The sequence below is a fragment of the Prionailurus viverrinus genome, chromosome D2, assembly GCF_022837055.1.
Source record: "Prionailurus viverrinus isolate Anna chromosome D2, UM_Priviv_1.0, whole genome shotgun sequence".
Classification (NCBI taxonomy): Eukaryota; Metazoa; Chordata; class Mammalia; order Carnivora; family Felidae; genus Prionailurus; species Prionailurus viverrinus.
The window spans coordinates 39,136,248-39,153,189 of record NC_062571.1 but is presented as its reverse complement, the minus strand read 5'-3'; positions in this window follow the sequence as shown (position 1 = coordinate 39,153,189).

Below are 16,942 nucleotides of genomic sequence, written 5' to 3'. Positions count from 1 at the left end.
AGACAAGAAAAGCTGTGCACATTGGCTGAGAGAGTGGGGCCCTCACACTTCCCTATGGTCATTCATCCAGAGCAATCTTCTGATAGAAGTCCCTCTCTGCACCTATCACGGCAGGTCCCACAACCACGAGACGAGTCTCACCTCCTCGTCTGGTGTCACACCTCTCCAGAGCTAACTTGAGCTGTAGGCACCTTTGGGCTTCAGGCTATCAAGCAGTCTGTTCTAATGAGCTTTCACTCTCCAGACTGTTGAAAACGGAAACATCTCCATTCATCCTCGCATTCACTTTGAACCAACATTGGTTATTCATTGTGCATTAGACACCGTCTTAAGCACAGGGAATTTATTTCACCGTTCCTTCAAAGGGCATTTACTGAGGATCTGTTGTGTGTCAGGCGATGTACAAGACGCTCTTAATACAGCTATCGACGATACAGAAAACAGTCCCTGTCCTCATGGAGCTTAGATGTTTAGTATGCCAGGCATGGTCTCAGGCAACCCAGAGTTCACTGTGTTGTGAGGAAACTCTTCAAATTCCGTGTGATAGCTCATATACCTGACGTAGCACAGGACTCTACAGAAATGTGGGCACTCAGCCGGAACATGGGGACATGATATATGGGGACATAAACGTGGGGGACACTGTATCTTTCTGGGGGGAGACTATATGGACAGTAAAATCTGAAGGATGAGTAAGGATTATAGTCAAGAGCAGAGAAGAGTGTTTTGAGCAGAAGCAGCGTGTGCAAAGAGAAGAAAGTACATGTTTTCATCTGTTGATAGAAACAAGAAGCTACAGGGAACCAAGTATAGCCCTCTGGGGTCAGGGCAGAGGGTTTGACGTAGACATTAATGGGGACGTGACTGGAGAATTATGAGGAGCACATCCAGCACAGCTCTCTCTTGTCAGCAGTGGAGAACTTGGAACAGGTTCCAAGCAGAGGCATGAGAGAAAGAAACCGAGTTGTCTGTTATGGTTACAAGGCTTCGCTAATGACGCATCTGGAAAATGACCTCACACTCGTGTGCAATGGGCAAGGGGGACTTACCTGGACACCTGATGCCTTGGGGACCTTCTGCTGGAATCCGAGGCTCTGAAACAAAGGCTGCAGAGGTGGTGGCGGTGCCGGAAGGCATGGCGTGTACGTTCCTATAATCATTAAGACAAGTTCCCGGGCTGCTGGGTAGCTAACTCTAGTCAGTGTCAGGGTAATTAACCAAGCTGCCTGAACTTTATTCACAGCCTGACAAGGTGCACTCTTGGGACTTGTCACTGTGGTTAGTCGGGGGGCGGGGGACTTGACATAAGGCTGATTAGGGAGTGTTTTACACAGCAAGAAACTCTCTGATCTTCAGCTGAGTGGGGCTCCCCCTCCCATCTCATATCAGAGATGCCTGCGAGGCTAGAGAAAAAAGATCATCCAGTCCAACCCCCTCGTTTTCAGATGAGAGAGCTGCCGTTCTGAGCATGGCCGTGGTTTTCCCAAAGCCACGCGGTGAGTTTGTTCTGGAGATGGGATTACCATCCCACCCTCATGGCTCTGCTCAAGGTCTTTTCTCCGTTACATCCTTTAGTCTTTTAAAAGACTATTTCCTAAACCACTGCTTCTCAAACTTAATGCACATAGGAATCACCGGGGAGCTGTGACCATGTAGATTCTGATTCAGGAGGACTGGGTGGGGCCAAGGTTCCACGTCTCCAGCAAGCTCCCTGGTGATGTTGATGCTGTTTGTCTGTGGACCATATTATGAGCCCCAAGGAGCTCAGGGACCTGACATCAGAGTGCCTCCAGCTGAAGGGCCCTTGGAGGTCACTTAGTCCAGTTCCTCTGCACACCTGATACCTCTTGTTCTGGCCACAGCTCTTCGGCATGTCAATGAACCAACTTAGTTCATTCCACTAAAGTAGCGTTTCAAGGGTTGCAGGGAAGCCAGGGCAGGAAAAGGCCCCCCTGCTCAACGGTTCCACTCCCCACTCTCTGAAGACTGATGTGTTCAACAGCTTACTCATCCCAGCAAACGTGAACGAACAAACAAAACCTGCCTCCCATGTTCTCAAGGCTGTGTGACCTTCAAACCCCAGTGCCTGTGATAGCTGGAAACTCTTCTCTCCACTCCTTGTCTCCTTTCTGTAGAGGAGAACCTAATGGACACAGATCAAGTGCTTAAGTCTCTTTTTCACTCTGGGCCTCAAACCACTGTAACAAAATGGCAAGACTTGACTAGGTGGTCTTGTGGGCGATCCCAAGTACTGACTCCCCATGATTCTAAGGCCCTTTGCAACCTTTTGAAAACACCTGTACCCTGATCACTGGGGAAGACATTTACTCAAAGGGATTGCATCTGGGGCAATTGTCTCCAATTGGTGCAGTAGCAACAAAACAGATCCAAGAAAACGAAAGTTTCATGTTTTACTTATGTGACTAATTCTGTGATACCTTTCCCGAGTCATGACCATCCCACAAGAATACAAAGACATTTCATTCTCAAGACTCACTTCCCCGGGATTCTTTGTGGGCATTTGACTGAGGGCCAAAGGGTTGGGCTTTGATATTACCTCTGTGGGTAAGACCTCACTAGGTTACTAAGGACATGCTCACTCAAGTCTCATGTCACAGCTGAGGAAACTAAAGTTCTTAGAGCTGGTATTCAATGATTCCAACTTTATTATTTCATTTTTGTCCCTAAGTCCTTTCTTAACTGGAGGAAGCTTGGAAAGAGGTCAACATATTGCTAGTCTTACCATCTCTCTGCACACCTAGGGCTCAGGCCATATCGGTTTCCCCCAGACTACAGTTGCCAGGGGACGTTTGTATATGTTACACATGAAGTGTCATGGCCTTCCCCAACGGGGGATCATTTTTCGAGTTGCACATCAGAAGAAAGGCTTCTTTATACCACAGAGACTTTACATGCCCCCTCCCAGAAACCCCTACCCTCAGAGTGACCGTCCTACAGAAAGAACACAGTTACTAGAAAAATGATGCGGCATTTCCAGCAGCCTGGGTCACCCAATCATGACCAAGACTTTCCACACATAAGGTTTTGAAGCCAGAAGAAGATGTTCCAGCTTAGACTGGGCTCTGCAACTCCGTGCTCATCCTAATCCAACTCAGGAATCCACCTGCCTCAGGATTGCCACTTCTTGTATCCATGCCAGCCCTGAGGGACCTGACCTGACTTTCAGAGGCAGGTCAGCAGCTGTCCCCCAGGACCGTCCCGGGGCAGCGCTCACCTGACGTTCACACCGAAAGCCCTCACACCGAAAGCCCTCGGTCTCCAGAACCAAGCAGGCATCGACTAGCAGGGAGAACGTGTGGCTGACTTGCGTGAAGGGAGCCACGCCGAGCAGGGTCTGCTTCTCACGTGCTGTCCTAGCTTTTAAACAACCATCGCCCGCAGCTCTAGCCAGACACTTGCGTGCGAGCATCAGTTGACTGCCGGGAACAGCGCTCAGTGGGCTCACAAAAGGAGACCAGATGTAGGTGTGCTGTGGCTGTGGCCGTGGCCTGGGTGCGACATGGTGTGACAAAGGGCTGGGGGCTTCGATTTCTCTTTCTCTTCCCGGCCCAGATGAACGGTGGGGAATCTGGAGACCTGGTTCTGAGTCCCATGTCTGATGCTGTCTCTCGCCCAGAGACAAGTGTCCTGATGCTGCCGGGGCTCAGCTTCCTGTCCTTGAAGCAGAGGGAGAAAGTGGATCGCACGGTCTTTGCCTCTGGCCTGAGCGTGTCCTGCTCCTATGTGAAGAAGGAGGGTACAAGACAAGATAAGAGGTCTCACTACAGCGGACTCCTCCTTCAGGGTCGGGGCCGGTCGGGGACCCCCGATACCCAACACCAGTGGTCCGCTTCCCCTCCCCTAGGCATGAAAGCTGGGGCTTTGTGGCAGGTAACACAACTTGCCTTGTGTTCTGCACTTGAGTGCTCTTGAGTTTCTGCTCCCCAGAAAGATCAGTTTCTTGCCAATGTCATCACTTTTAGCCAGCAGGGACCTATCAGTGGCTCCATCAGGCACTGGGGGCCCCAGCCCCCCTTGGCTTTAAGTCTGAGTCCTGGGAACACTGGGGAAACTTAATTCTCGAACACCTTCCACTCAAAGAGCCACTGTTCTGCAAGACCGATGCCGGCCCCTGCATTTCAACAGCTTTCGGGTGGGTTTCCCACCCCAGACGTCGATAGGGCCCAAAACGCCTGTGAATGTGTTGACCTGACTTCAACCGCAGGCTCAGTTTCAAAGGGTTGGCTGAAATCTTAGCCCGCCCTCATTCCATGTGTGGCTCTGCTCCTGGAAGCCTTGGGCTGGCTCTCGGTTACAGGGAAGGCTTTCCCTGAATGTGGGTTTTCACCCAGTGGCTCCCGATGAGCCATTTCTTGTGGCAGGATGCCCACCTCGTAGGGGAAGCAGACTCGGTTCTGGGAATTTCCTGCCTCAGCCCTCCTTTGTTCTATGCCACAGCTTGATACGAAAGGACACCGGACGTGCTGCCAGGAGACCCCGGGTGCAGCCCCACCTGCCCTGCTCACTCATCGTGCGGCCTCGGGCAAGTCATTTCTCCTCTGCGGGTCTCAGTTTCCCCTCTGGGCTAATAGCAGCGGGTCCGCCTCCCTCACGAGGAGGAATAAAAGCACTTTGTACATAGGAAGCACTGCAGTGCGATCAGGGAACCCACTCAACAAGGAGTATTTTGGACTTTTTGCTATTGCTCTTCCCGCGACTGAGAAATTAGCAGGCACAGATCGTGAAAAACCAGCCCCGTCTTTGTAATTACAAATGTGCACACATCCCACTGAGCATCATTTTCAAAAGGCATATTAAGCAGCAGAGACCGCAGGGGGGACCCGTGTAAACAGGCCTCCTCAGATCCTGGCAAAAAGGACTCGGAGAATGCGGTCGTCCCCACGAGTTACTGGCTGTTCCTGCCAGCCCACCCCACCCCCGCCCAGCAGCCCTGGCGGCTGAATGTTCATCTCTCCAGAACAGGGTTCCGGTTCACGGCGAGGGGGCGGGATCCTGGCACCCTGCCCCCAAGCCTGCAACAGCCCTTCAAGACCCAGATCCCCTCGGGTTTGAAGCTTTCTGCAAGCCCGCTCCCCAGAAAAATCTCCCAAAGGCATGGCCCGCACCTCCCTGCAGGACGGGTCACTCATCACTTTGAATCCGAAGGTTTCATGCCCGTGTGCCACTTCTTACACTAGACTGTGAGCTCTTGAGGGCAGGCTGTGTCTTCCTCATGCTTCTTCCTCGTGGGGCCCAGCATGCGGTTGGCATTTAGCACATTTTTGAATGCCAGGAGGGAGAGAGGAAGGACGGAGTTAAGGCTGCATTATGTCCTCCAGGAGTTATCTCGTGTGGCCCTCACACCAGCCCACTGGGATGCTGTCTCCGCCTGACCAGTCAGCCACTGACGCTCCACGAGTGTAGGTTACTGGCTGAAAAGCACACTCCTCGCCGTGGTGTTGGGATTGGATGCCACGTCTGCTCACAGCCCTTGCTGTCCCTTGAGTTCTCTCCTCCAGCTGTCCAGAGGCGTGAGCAGTAAGGAGTCTTAGCCACTGAAGAGGCAGCCAAGCATCAGCCAAACCCGGGGGTCCTGTGCTGACAAAGGGCAGAGTCTCCTACTGGCCTGACCACCTCTGTTTCTCAGCAAGGGTTTCAGGAGCTATCGCCATGTGCTCCCATGGACCACGGTGATGCAGGACAGAAGGCACATCCTGTGTCACCTGGGTTGCAGAAGCCTGTCCTCCCTCCCCTGGCGACATTCCATGTGACTAAGCTTCACAAGCCAGCTCTCCTGAATACGGGTGAGGACACTCACCCAAAGTGGGACCACAGCCTGGAACGTCCAGGAAGCAGCCCAGAGTCAAGGCACGGCACCACTGTCGTCTCCCGGCTGCAGAAGGAAGAAAGGGAGAATGTAATTCAGCTTGGGGGTGGTTAATGGAAGATGGCCCAGGTGATGGTGGGGAGTGAGGGTTAATTCTGAAGCAGAAATAGATGCTATTTAGGAAGAGGAGGGCATTCGAGGCAGACAAGAGGTAAAAGACGGCATCAATCATTCACCGACTACAAATAGTTGAATCTGAGTGCAGCAGAAATAAAAGACAGCAGGGCTGGAGGCGAGGGGACGGGAAGCAGCAGGGGAGCAGGCAGAGGCCAGACTGTGGCCAGTGCTTGTGATTCAGGCTGAGGAGTCTGAGCTCGGTCCTGAAGTCAGGGAGGTGTAAAAAGAGTTTTGAGCAAGGAGTGGTGTGCTCAAAAGTGGGTTCTAGAAAGATCACTCTGTAAATGGGTGGGAAATGTTGATCCTTGTCGTCAGAGGAGTCCCTATCTGGGCTCTGGGAACTAGCTTTGCTTCTGTGGACAAAGGGTGTCCCTCTAATGAAGTGTTAATTGCAAACTGATCAATCACACTCTGGGATGCTCTGGCCCCAAGACTCCAAGTTCAGCTCTGCTCGTATGAGTGTGGGTGTCTACCAGGAAGCAGGGCCAGTCTGTCTTCTCGGAAAGGAACCATAATTAAAATGCATCCCTGAGACATCAAGGGCCCCCTGAGCTCTGTTTATTGTTTTGTGCTGATGAAAATTCTCAAAAAGAGAAGCCAAGGCTTTCGGAGCGTCTGTTCCCGCCTGCCTGGAGTGCTGCGGGTCTGCGGGAAGTGGCTGACGGACGGGGATGTGCAGAGGTAAAGATGTCAGAGGGGATGGAATATGAGCTAGCCTGAGGAAGCAGGCACATGGGGTCGAGGGCGTTTGGAGCATGACTGCCTCACCCGGGCTCCCCAGAGCTGTGGCTGCAGCCCACGCAACTCCACCAAAACGGAGGACAGCACCTCCTGTGCACAGACACCTTTAGACAAACTGCTTGCAGACCCAGGGATCCCTGGAGCAGAGGAAAGGGCCAGTCTGTGGCCAGTGATATTTGGAAGGGAAGAGCTGAGCTTCTCACTGGGGGTCAAACTGGGCTTCCCTACATATATGTTATAATAAAACTCTGTCCCTGACATTCCTACTTCTCTAGGAAGTAGGTCCCCTTTCCTGGGGGGGGGTCCCCTAGGAATCAGGTCCCCCACCCCACCCCCCTTGCCCATTTCCTTCTGGGACAAAAAGTCCCAATAATTTCAGGTGCCGTGTGTACTAGGCAGCCTCTGAGATGACTTCTCAGATCCCTGCCTCATGGTATTTGCACGTACGTGCGGTCCCCTCCACGTGCTGGCAGAGGATTTGGCTGGGTGCGAATCTCATCCAATGGGAGGGACGGCATGTCACTTTCAAGGCAGGTTATAAAAGACACTTGTGCCTTGTCATGCTCTCTCTTTCTTGGATCAATTGTTCTGGGGAAACAAGCCATCCCATCACAAGCAGCCCTGTGGAGAGTCCACATCGTAAGGAACTGAAGCCTGCGGCCAACAGCCATGTGACCCTCAGAAAGTTTGGGGCTAATTTGTTACACAGCAATAGGTAACTAATACACCTTGAAAGACATTTTAATGTCTCGCACATGGGTTTAGAGAGAGACCTGGGTCTGAGTGCACACCAATCCTGGGACCTTGGTCCAGTTACGTAACCTCGGTATCTGATCTTCTCCCTAACGTGTGCTGATAACAGTGCTTGCCTCCAAGTATTGTGATGAGTAAGTCAGTTAATAGGAGGCATAGTATCATTAGTCCAGGGCCTCCATACTGAACGTTCGGTGGCCAGGACCCCACACCATCACCACTCTTTATCCAGCCTCTCCTCCCCGCCACCACAAGCTTGTTTGCTGATTCTCTGTGTGGCTGCTTCTGCCGGAGACTCTTTCCTCCCCCTCTCTCTGTCCCCTCGCCCATCCTGGCTTACTTACTCATGTGTCTCCTTGGCTCCGTCCCCACGTCTTGTAGGCAGATGATCAGTCCTTCTTCTGGGCTCCCAGCATGTGTTGAAGATTGTCATGGTGTTTCTTTATGACATTTATTATCGCTTTCCGGGGACTGCAAGAGTCCTCGCGTCCTCGGGGACGTGTGCATAGTAGGCTTTCTGGAGAAGTGTGTTAAATGAATGGGGCTCTTTGCTTTTTGCAGGGGTGCCTAGGAGGGGAGAAGGCCCGCCTTGCTGCTGACACAAACATTGGCTTGCAGCCTCTGGCGGCTATAATTAGGGTTGTGCTTTTTACTCTCGTGTGATTCCTTTGACCCCACAGATGGCTCTTACTCTTTCATGCAGGTCCTTTTTGAATATTACCTTCTTTTTGCTTTCATTTTATCTCTTTTCATAATTTCATCTCCCCTTTAGCCTTATCTTTTAAATAGGAGACAGAAAGTGCCCATATCATTGAGACTATGTAAGCACATCTTGATTGAAAGAGTTGACCCAACTTTGTTCCTTCCATTTGGGGTCCCAGCCTGGCCCTGGTTACTCCGTTCACTCTGAAGTCCAGCAAAGGTGGAGACTCTTTCTCCCAAACCCTAGTGTCACCTCTCCCATACTTGTCCCCGTGCAAAGAACCACCCAGCGGTGGCATGCATCACAGGGCTTCTTAACCCCAAGGCTCTGCTTCTAAGAGAGAAAGCCTGAGCCCCAAAGGGCATGGCCTCAAACATACCCCAGTCTCCTGGTCTATGAAGGACTCAAGCTCCACAGCAAGTAGGAATGTCAGCAGACACTGCCTCTAACTCACTGGGGACACAGGACACATCACCTGGCTTCTGTGACCCTCAGTTTCTTTGTACCATAGGGACACTGACACCACCTTCCTGGGATTTGCTCACCCAGTATTTCCTGGGTGCAGACTCTGAGCCATGTTCTGTGCTGGGTCCTGCTCACAGGGACCCCTCAATCTAGAGACAAGCAAGGTCTGTCGTCAGACCCCCTGCAAGAAGATAGCCCTTGAATGCACTGAGAGGTTATAGAGGACACCGGAGTACAGGGAAAGGGGACAGTCCCCAAGGCCAGGAGCACTCAAGGCAGGGCGGTGGCTCCAGAACTGAAGGAAATCCTAAAGCACGAGGAGAGGAAGCCACGGAGACAAAAATGGAGGTGATCCAGCAGCGGGGCTGTGGAACAGCAGGGTAGGTTGGTGTGCAGACGTCTGTCTACAGACGGAAATGCCAGGACCGGGGCCTGTGACAACCAGGGTGCCGTTCCAAGTACGTGAAGGCTGGAGCAGGTACCAGGAGGGTGAGAGGAACTGGGGGCCTGTCCGAACCAGAACAAGGAGGATAAAGAGCACACGTGGGAAAAGGCTTTGTGAGTCCTAAGGACCTTGCACAAAAATAAGGGCCGTCCTTTGTTCCAGGACACTTTCCTTTCCAGCCACCACAGCCCCTTCTCAACAAAAAAACATGCTGAAACCAGCGCCTTTTTTTTTTTTTAATAATCATCTTTTCTACAGACTTGCAGAGGACAATCAAGTGTGTGAATGTTCATGGCTTGTCGTATAATCAGATGATGGGTGATTTTCTTTCTAATTTCCCTTTCTTTACCTAGTGGTGTTTCTACTGATTTCATGTTTCGGGAACATAAACACCGCTTCTCCGTGTTTTTAGGAATAAATCGGGAGGCGCCCACTTAATTCCATTATCCAAGAAACAAAATCACTTCTCCCTCCATACGGTCCTGCAATATAATCACCTGCATGGGAGATGAAAAAGAAAATTACTCTGTATTTCCTTTGCTTTTTTCCTAACTAGTGTGTTTGAGAAGATTACATACACTGCTTGATATTCAGAGCCCAGATCCTCAGACAGAGTCGGGGATTGAAATGGGAGAACGTTGGTTGGTTACAGAAGCAAATGTTTCATGGCATCCTTCAGCCCCTATGAATGCCTTTGTAGATAAAATAAAACACTCTGTTTTGACACTACCTTAAATATTTTCATTAAAGCAAGACTGAGCGCACTGTGAGTAGTCCCTGCTTAGGGCACCCGTGGAAATTTCTTGCTAGTATGGAAGCAGGGAGACGAGGCCCCAGTGGTCCAATACTGCTGGCCTGAGTCCTTGGCTTTGCATGTGGGGTGACGTTGGACATAGACTCCCAGATGGAATGGGTGGGGGGCGGGGGGCAGCTTCAGGGAAGTGGAAAGCGCATTGGACCTGGGAGTAAAGAGATTGGGTTAGAACCACAACTCTTCTGATCACCAGCTATGTGGCTTGAGGCAATCCACTTGATTTTCTTTTTTCAGCCTAAGTTTTCTCATTTTGTTAAATAGGGATAATAACACCCCCCTGGGTCCCCGTTGAAAGTACAAGAATGAGATGGCACGTGCAAGGTGCTACGGTAGCATCCAACAGGTAGGGCAGCTCCATACAGCTGCATGGTTTCCGCACTGCACCAGGATACCTGGCCGAGAGAGGCACACGCAGCTGACATTCTGCTTCAGCTTTTTTCAACTTGTTGGTCGGTCTTATGAGGTTGGTTAAAAAAATTCATTCCCCCCCCCCCCAACCAAGAACTTTCGGATGATTCGTCCCCACCAGCTCCCCATCCCCCGGGAGCCTGTTTGCACTTTGCACAAAGGTGCACGGCTTGGGCGAAGGGTCTGTGAGAAGGAGCAGGTGACTCTTCACACAACTCGGCTGGTTTCGGCACCCCATCCTCCTGCCAGAGACCATCCGGCCTCGGCTACACATTAGTGCAAAAGCAGAGATCACGCCCTGCCCTGAAGCAGCCCAGCTCGTTTGCAGACGTCTCTGTGACAAAGCATAACCTTAGAGTTTCAGTTTTGCAAATGAAGAGCTCTTGGAAATGGTTTCACAGCGAAGGTGAATGCACAGGTGCCGCTGCTCCATACGCCAACACGTGGTTAAGATGGGAGATATTATAGTGCGTGTATTTTACCACAGTTTAAAAGAATAAAAATTTAAATTAAAAAAAGTTCTTAATGTTTATTTCTTTTTGAGAGACAGAGAGAGAGAGAGACAGAGCGTGAGTGGGGGAGGGGCAGAGAGAGACGGAGACACAGAATCTGAAGCAGGCTCCAGGCGCTGAGCTGTCGGCACAGAGCCCGACGCGGGGCTCGAACCCACAAACCGTGAGATCATGACCTGCACCGAAGTCGGAAGCTTAACTGACTGGGCCACCCAGCCGCCCCCCAAAAATTTTAACTAAAAAAAAAAAAAAAAAGTCAAATATTTGTTTCAAGAGTCCTACTCCATTTGGTGCGGAGAGGCAACAAATTGGTAGCTGGCGCAGCAGGGGAGTGGGGACCTGCCCTCTGATTGTCAGAACTGAGACCCGTGCGTGAGAAAGTATTGTCTTATGTTTGAGCTGAAACCTCCCTTGATGTAACTTTTCTCCTGGGTGGTCTTTGGGGCCCTGAGGAACAAGTGAATTGGTAAATAGCGTGGGCTCATTGAGCTAATTCAGCATATTGGTTAGGTCAGGTTAGGTCAGGTTAGGTTAGGGTGAGGTATGCCGCAGGAAAAAAAATCTTTGTAGATCAACACAGCGACAATGTATTTCTCTTGCACACTAAGAGTCCTGCGCGCGTTTGTGTGTGTGTGGAGTGAGATGGAGAGGTACCATTTGCAAGAGCCAGTTAACATCTATTTATTTTTGAGACAGAGAGAGAGCATGAACAGGGGAGGGTCAGAGAAAGAGGGAGACACAGAATCTGAAACAGGGTCCAGGCTCTGAGCTGTCAGCACAGAGCCTGACGCAGGGCTCGAACCCACAGACCGCGAGATCATGACCTGAGCCGAAGTCGGACGCTTAACTGCCTGAGCCACCCAGGCGCCCCTTGCAAGAGCCAGCTAATAATGGCCCTCATGGCGGCTTCGCTTGTGGGCAACTCTTATCACCGGGCAGTGGGAGAGAAAAACCACAGTCCTCCACAGGCCTTTCCCGGCTGCAACCAGAAGGGACAGATTTCCCACCAGGGCACTTTCATAGGCCAGTCACATGACCCTGCCCACCTACAAGGGGTCCAGGAAACATGGGTAGGTCTTGCTCTGTCTGGGACTTTCATAACTGTGGGTGATCTGGTTGGGATCACGAACAGGGTGGCCTCCTCCGGCCCTGGTGCTGGCTTGGGTCCTGTCCCCTATATGCTGGGTGACTACAGGCAGCCCCCTTCCCATGGCCAGGGCTCGGTTTGCCCATCAACAAGACAAAGTTATTAATTGCCTTGCTGGCTCCAGAGAGAGAAGAGGGCTCGGGTGTTTCACCGCTCACGGTGCTCTAACACGTGGCCCTGGGGCCTTGAGGCAGTTGAACGCACAGCTGTGAAAGACCCCAAAGAATTTGGGAACATGTGAAAAAGAGAAACCTGTCCAAGAAGCCAGAGCCCCTTTTCAAATGTTTGAAAATCCTAGATCCCTCCGCAGCAAATTATGAATGCGGGCTGGCGGGGCAGGGGTGGGGGTGGGGGGAGCATTTCCGCTCCTATTTCACCGGGGGGCTGTGATACCTACAGAGTTGTCTGTCCGCTTTTAATAGCACCTGGGGTGGGAGGAAAGGCCTGGTCTGTGGCCACAGAGAGAACTTTTGTCTCCAGGGGTGTCTGACCTGCCTCCATCCTGAGGATTACCGTAACTTTTTAATTAAGGCGGAGTTTGTAGGGAATTTGGCTCTTTGATGTGGCAGCTGTAGCTGGAAAACAGGCCTACGTTTAAGACTTTACTGCCTGCCGATGGCTCAGCAGCCTGCCACCCACATATCAGAGCCCACACCCCATAAACAGCCAAGATCATGTTTCTTTAGAGCAGGGTGTGGGAGAGGGGCCTGGACCACCATGACGTGGAAGGACCACCTTTGCTAACAGTCTCATGGGGCCTGGACCACCCAAGGGACCCCCAAGGAGTGCAGTGGTGTTTAAAGATGGCAGAACAGTGGACAAGGTGGTCTTGGGAGAACCGCGGCAAGGTTTTTATGCTTGGCCTTGATGTTCTACCATACCCAGGCAGGAACAGAGCAAGAAGAAGCATGGAACCAGAAACATGCATCATGGCACCAGGGCATACATTTCTGCCTCTGATGGACAGGGGAAGGCAGGGGCCTGCCTCAGTTGTCGTGGTGTCCCGGAGTCCTACAGAGCGTAGGTCCTTATGTGTTAACAGAGCTGAAAGCTCTATCTTTGGGGAAAGTGAGGGACAGAGTAAATGTTGAGCATGTCGCTCTATTGACATTGAACATGTATCCAACCCCTATTACGTACCAGGTATTTGTCATAGGCGCTGAAGACTCATCAGCAGACAGTAACCCTGCCCTCGTGGAGTTTATATTCTGGCAGATCTGAAGGTCATGAAGGCCCTGGGATGCACCCAGGTCGCACTGTTCCCCAGTGGCCGTGCTGAGACAAGGATGAGGGTTTCCTATCTCCCCTGAAAGCAATGCTTTCCAAACTTCCTCTTGAGGAACCCTTCCCAGGGTGCCTGGAGGCAGAACCCAGAGCAGCCGGATACAAGTGGGAAACTTCCATGATATCCCAATGCTTGACTTTGAAACTTCACACAAATGTTGGATTCTAGGCCGTATCACATCTGCATTCGTTTTACCGTTAAGTAATGGTGTAAGTTACTATCTATCTACCCATCCATCTATCTGTATTTTAAACTTCAACCTCCTTGATCCTGAATCTCTGCCTTGATCTTCCAAATATATATCCTGTAAATCAGTGAGGAAACAAGACAATGAACTCAATACCGTCTATCACCATGTACATAGAAGGATACACAAATGGCTCTTAACATAGGAAACTGTGCTTAACCTAATTCACAATAAAATAAATGCAAATTTCAGTGATGTTGGGATACTCGTGTTTAGCTACCAGATTGGCAAAAACCCAAACAATGGCTAATATACCGTATTGGCGTTAAGTGTGCGGAAATAGGAGGGCTCGCTCGCTGCTGTTGGGGTGCAGAATGGCATAGGCCCTGTGGGGGGGCACATTCATGAACGAGGTTCTCTTATGAGGTCGGCCACTTGGTTTGAGTGTCGGTTATATATTCAGCTCTGGCTAGAAGCTATGGGAATAATGAGGTAGGTGCACAGAGCCTGTCCCCAAGGAGCTTGTGATCCTACTTAGAGGCACTGGGCAGAATAAAAACAGCAACATTTTCACTCTTTGTATCGAGAACTTTGAAATGTAATAGGTCACTGAGCATCACAGCAAGCCTGCGAGGTAAGGATTTTTATTTCCCTTTTCCAGTTCAGAAAGCTGAAGCAGCACGTAATTTGCCCAAGGCCACAATGAAGTACCCTAGAGCTAGAAGGAGATGCTAGAATTCCCATGCACCATCCACCGGGGCCAAGCAGCCTGCCCACGGTGCCATGCGGCCGCTCACAGCACCAGCGTGTGACGAGTCCAGAGAAGTGATGGGAAGTGTGAGCCAGCGTCGGGGAAGGTCACAGAGGAGAGCCTGGAGGTTCAGAGATGACTATCCCACTCTTACCTGGGTCTGAGGCTCCCCTCTGTGAGTTGCTACCAGCGTGACCCTGGATGAACTGCGAAATATCTCTGAGGCCTAGAATTTTTCTCCGTAGAGTGCAGGTGATAATAAGATTTTCGTGGGGATGAATTGAGAACATGCCTTTAAAGTACTTAGCCTATCACCTGGCACGCAGTTGGCACTCAATAAATCGTGGAGATGGGGGAGGAGGAGTTAGTGGTGGTGATCATAGGCCTCATGGGCCCAGGCAAACCTGACATCTGAAGGGTGGGTGGAATTCAAGTGCGTGTGCTCGAACCTTCTGGGAAGGTCATAGTAGTTGGTTCATAAGGCCAATGAATGGTGGTCTTTCCAACTTGGGAGGACCGAGGTAGTCAGGGCTGGTCTGGCCAGACCCCTGCTCTTCACAGAGGGAGGGTGGGAGTGTTTGCACCCAGTGCTGTTGTCCTCAGCTGCCCCAGGGTCCCTGGGTCTGGGGGGTGGGTAGGGTGGCCTGCAGGTGACCTCGAGGCTGAAGGGACAGCTTGGCATTTTGGAAAACAGACTCCCCTTTTCTCTCAGGTCTCCTGGAGTCCAACCGTTGAGCTATTTGGAGGGGAAATGGCATCACCGTTAGGAGAAGAGGGGAAATCTATTTCTTTGTGACTTCCCGCAGAGGGTTAAGTGCCGACCAGGATTCTGGTGGAGTCTCTGGACTCCTGCTAAAGTCTCTGAACCTCTATCTCAAGGTGAACTTTTCACTCCCAGAATGATCCCTGAAAGCCCTTTTCCCCTCCCTCTCTCGGCTGCCAAACTGACTCCCCGAGTCTACCCTCCGTGTAAAAACACAATAAAACCTTATACGATCAGAAAGGTATTCAAGGCTCATAATAAATAATTGCCCTGTGACCGGTGGATTGGGTCCCCTCCTGCACCCTCAATGGGCCTTTTTCTTTAACAGAACAAATAAAAGAAACAGATGCGGGGTCTCTTGTGCCAACGCCGCAGTGGCCTCTCAGGGGACCCGAGGAGGGTCATGGGATAGGCGGCGTTCCCACACTTAACCAGTACACATGGGCAACAGGGGGCCAACACCCCCCTTCCCAGAATACCGCTCCGGGGACACCAAGATGTCTTTAGCCAAAGGCAACGCTTTCTTCCTGGGTGTTCCCGGCCTGTCCTCCCCCATCGCCACTGATGGAGAGGCACCTTGGCGCAGGTGGAATCTCAGTATTCTGTCACTCGCTGACTTACTTGCCGCCTAGCTCCCCTCCCTCCAGCTGGCACCACCGCTGTCCTTAGCTTTTACTCTGTCCGCTTCTCCCTCCTCTCCCGATCCCCAGCTCCCACGGCTCTCTCACCCGCAGCAGACTAGAAGCTCTTCCCGGGCGAGGCCCACACCTGGTTACGTTCAGCATCCTGGCATAGCGCCCAGAAACAGTAGGCACCCAGGAAATGTTTGTCAAATCACTACATGAAATGGAAAACACGGCGCCTGTTGAAAAACAAAATAGGGAATCCGAGGCCTCCCTACCCGACACCTGTGTATTCTTTTCAAGATTGATCCCGGTGCGCTTTGTGGCTTTGGGTGTCTCTGCCTCCGATCCCCAAGTGTTCATGACGACGTCAGCCACGCCTGGCTCTCCTGAGCGAGTCCTGTGAGACAGAGCCCAAGGCGTTTCTTACAGTGCCGTCAACAGCCTGTGATTGCTATGACAGGCATCTGTGGGGTCTGCCCACCCAGCACACAGCCCCCTTCTGCTCAGGATGCCTCCGTTTTCCTGACGTTAGCCTCCTGCTCCTCACATGCAGGTCTGCAGGTTCCCAGGCTCTGGCCAGTGTGGGCCCAGCACCAGGACAACCAGTCCGGCCCTCCCGCCCAGGAATGTACATTCCCCTGCTAATGATGAAAGGGCGGGCCCCTGCAGTGGCACCTGCAGGAGACCACCCTTAGGTCCCGCATGCTCCTCGCCGGAGAGGTTCCGGTTCCTGCTCCTTCTGGGACCTGCTGCCTCTCGCTCTTCTGTCTGCTGCCCTGTTGCCTTCCAAGTTCCTTTAACACTTAGGTTGGCTGGGCTGCTTTCTCTTGCTTAGAACCCGAGCACCTGAAATTAAGCTTTCTCAACCTCAACATAGGGACATTTGGGACTAGACAGCTCTTTGCTGGAGGCATCTCATTTGCGGCCAGTGTGGCAGATTACCGGTGAATGGTGGGCCATGTTGAAGCCCTGATACAGCCTACGCCTCCACACGAGGCTTCCCAACCTCAGGGCTATTGATATCGTTGAGTGGATAATTCTTTGCTGTGGGGACTGTCCTGACCATTGTAGGATATTTACCAGCGTTCCTGGCCTCTACTCACCAGATACCAGGTGCAGCCCCCCATTTATGACACATGTCTCCAAATGCAACAAAACTGTCCCTCGAAGGTAAAACCACCCCTATAAACTGATTTAGTGATTGAGACCCAGTGGCCACGGACAGATTGGTGGTTGGGCCTGTGTTGTCCAGTGAGGCATAAAGTCAGAAGTCAGAGGGTCCGGGACCCATCATCCTGACCCCTCCTGCACTTTGCCCTGAGCTGTGAGAGCCCCCAC